Source organism: Silene latifolia, chromosome X (genome assembly GCF_048544455.1).
Source record: "Silene latifolia isolate original U9 population chromosome X, ASM4854445v1, whole genome shotgun sequence".
Lineage (NCBI taxonomy): Eukaryota > Viridiplantae > Streptophyta > Magnoliopsida > Caryophyllales > Caryophyllaceae > Silene > Silene latifolia.
In genome coordinates this window covers 230,846,321-230,850,112 of record NC_133537.1, presented here as the reverse complement: position 1 = coordinate 230,850,112, position 3,792 = coordinate 230,846,321, and positions in this window count along the sequence as shown.

Here is a 3,792-nt window from a genome sequence, read left to right as displayed (position 1 = left end):
ATGAGTTATCTGTGGTTGTGAGGGATAGTGGAAAGGGAAAGGAAAGATTGATGAGCTTATCGAGGCAGGGAGCATGTCTTGTGAGATGTGGTAAGTGATATAGTCGCGTGTTGAGTAATATAAAAGTAAGTGTATATGGGCGAGGGTGATGTAAGTGTAAAGAAATGTGAGAATGCAAAGATTGATATGAGGGATGCAAATAGTGGTAAATTGGGATGGGTAAGGATTTATGGAGGGAGACGGTTAGGATTGTGTTGGTTAAGGATATATGTGATGGAAGGTCGTTATAAAGGGATGGAAACGAATGGTGTATAGTGAGATCGAGTTAGGCCGCGAAGTATATATAGTGGTCGAGTTTGGGAATTTGGATTATCAAGAGGTGAGCCTAGTGTGTAATTCTTTGGGCAATTAACGATATGAGGTGAATTTTTGGTTTTCTAAGGATACGAAAGGGAGATACAACTAATTGAAGAGTAACCGTTAGTTGTGTAGACGTGATGGTGACAAGTGTGAGTGAGTGGTATGATGGGAGAGGATCAGTGATAAGAAAGAATAAGAAGATATTGATATGAATTCATGGAACTTGAGTTGTGGAGCAACAAGAAGGTAACCGAATTACTAAAGAGTTAGGTAGAGGAAGGAAGGAGATGAATTATTAATCGGTATTATTGGATGGAAGTAAGCTGGGAGAACGTTGACCAAAGTTATGGGACATGAAAGTAAGGAATCATGAAAATGTATGATAGCATCATGAGAGGGTGTGAGTTGATGGTTATATAGGAGTTCGGGACGACATGTTAGCCGTGAGTTTTGAGGTATCAAGGGAGTAAGAAGCTAGTAGGGTGTTTGCACGATATGAGCTTTTGGTGCAGAGTTAAGTGACGATACAATAAATGATAGAATTGGAAATGATGTTGAGGTAAATTTTGTTGATGGATTTGATGTTCATTATTTGGGATGGTAACCAAAGAGAAGAAAAAGATTGTTATATTAAGAAGTGATAGTAAGAGAGTAGTTGCATGAAAGATGGTGGTGTCGTAGTGTTGTCACTAGTGGTTAAGGATGATGTTAAATAGGGAAGTTAGTCGTTCTAAAAAGGTTGATTTTGTGGAGGCCTGATTGGTATGTATGGTTGTGAGGGAGTATAAGATGTGATTATAGGAGGCGATTGCGTACTTAGGTATTAATGATATGGTTACATTGTCAGGAGATGATAGTTATGCGGATGGGAGAATGTGATGTGAGGGACATACGAGTTAAGCTCGGGCGAGAGGTAACCTTTATCAAGTGGTAACTTACGTGATCAGGATTGGCTAGTTAGATTCGATTATGGGTCCAAGATATGTGTAAATGTTTGTGTGAGGTTCTGGCCTCATGAGTAGTGGTATGGTATTAAAGTCATAAAGTTGTTATATTCTGTGTAATTTGTTATGTATGGTGATATAACAAGACGATATTCGGAAAGGGTAATGGGTGGTTGAATGAGTTGTGAGATGGTCGTTGTGTAACACCCTGACCCAAACCGGGTCGGAAGCGGTTACTTATGATAGCTAACCAGGCTGTGTACATGGCCCACAGATCAACATGGGTCCTTTATAGCGCATTTTGTCCTCACTCATGCGCATCCAGGGAATCTTCCCAGAAGGTCACCGATCCTAAGACTACTCCCAGCCAAGCACACTTAACTTTGTAGTTCTTTTGCATAGATGACCATAAAAGAAAGTGCACTTTGTTGATATGAGTAGTACATTCAATCCCTTTAAGCACTATCGTTGGACCACTTCAATTAACGTGGGGTGTTACAATCACCTCCACTTGAAGAACGCAACGTCTCCGTTGCGCCTGGGAGCATAACCGGTAACCCAGAATCCTCCCCCGCTAAGTGGGTGATCACAAAGGAGCTTATAACAACTGCCTCCAAGAGCGTATAACAACTGCCTCCCATCACCACGCGGTCGCAGGGTTGCTCTGATACCACTTGTAACACCCCGACTCAAACCGGGTCGGGAGCGATTACTTATGATAGTTTACCAGGCTGTGTATATGGCCCATAGATCAACACGGGTCCTTTATAGCGTATTTTATCCTCACTCATGCACATTCAGGGAATCTTCCCAGGAGGTCACCCATCCTAAGACTACTCTCAGCCAAGCACGCTTAACTTTGGAGTTCTTTCGCATGGATGACCATAAAAGAAAGTGCACTTTGTTGATATGAGTAGTACATTCAATCCCTTTAAGCACTAGTCATTTAAGCCTATCGTTGGACCTCTTCAATTAACGTAGGGTGTTACACTTGTGTCGGGACTCTGTTTCTTAGTAATCTGGTTTTTGTGTTCCGGGTTGTGATCCGGGCACGGTACTTCTTATTGCGATGCGGGTACTTTCGCGCTGCGGTGCGGCTGTTGGTGGCAGTATTGCGGTGTCGTCATCAGTTGTGGTGGAGTAGGAGGGATACTTGTGGGATGAACTTTTGAAATAATGTGTCAGTCTAGTATGGGCATATAGATTGTTGTTGTGTTTGCTGTTGTTTTCTATGATTTTCGGCTTGTGGGTGAGAGTAGGGTATAATATGGAAGAGAGTTGCCCATGTGGTCGTTGTTGTCATAGTTACAGTGACATCTTGTTGGTAAAACATAGTTGTGAGAGGTTGTTGGGGTACTTTCGATCTTATGTTAGAGGAGTCATTTGTTGACATAGTTGTGATAAGTAATTAGTGAAACATGTGTGTACGGAGCTATAAACTACAGGTGGGTCATAATCTTTTGGGGCAGTACATATGGAGTGTTGGGAATTAGTATCATGTAAGTTACGAATGAGTTTGGTGACAGTAAAAAGGGAGATTGGAGGATTTCGTGAGTGTGTAACAATTTTGGATCTTGGAGGTAGGTGAGTGACTAGGGAAGGATGTGGTGTTGCGGTGACGTTAAGAGTTGAAATAGTGGATTATTCTAAGGATTCTGTGGTATAGGTTAAATGGTGTGCAAATGATTTGAGGTATGAGAACTGTTAGGGGAAGAGAGCTTTGGATATGGGAATGGTAGTCGGTGTAAGGTTATAGTCGGTGATCGGTGATATGAGATAGTGATAATGAGAAGATATAACTGAGGATATAGTACTGGTTGAGTTATGAGGACGTAACGTTTATCTTAAGAGGAGAAGGATGGAACAGAAAGAGAGTTTGGTGGTTATGCATGATGCAGTATATTTGGAAGTTTTGGGTTTCGGTGAAGATTAAAGGATGGACATGTGGTTGTGGTTGATCTTTTTGGAAGTAATGGTAAGGTTGTAGGTAGGTATGGTTGCATTAGTGTTGACGGGTTTGAGTAGTGACGATTATGGGTATGAGCGAACTTCGAGGACGAAGTTCATTTTAAGGGCGGTAGAATGTAACATTTCGGTTTTGATAGTCGTTCTCGCTCGCTTGGTGGAATGTGTTGGTATTGGTTTTGCTAGTGGGTTACCGGTAATTGTGTTGTTGGTGTTCGATGGTATTATGAAGGTAGAGAGGCTATTGTATGGTTGATGCTAAGTTGAGTGACGTGTTGAAGTAGGCCTTGTTGGGTGAGTTAGTGTCAAGGTTGGGGGATGAGCGTTTAGTGGTGTTGGTTGGTGGAGTGGTATGTGTGCATGCTATGTAGGTATGGGTGTGAATTTCGGGGACGAAGTTCGTTTTAAGGAGGGAAGACTGTAATACCACAGGTTTCGGATTATAAAGGACTCGGTCGAGTTGGGCTTACTCGGCCGAGTATGTGTTCTGGTGTCGTGAGTTTAGGTTCTGGAGTGTCAGCAC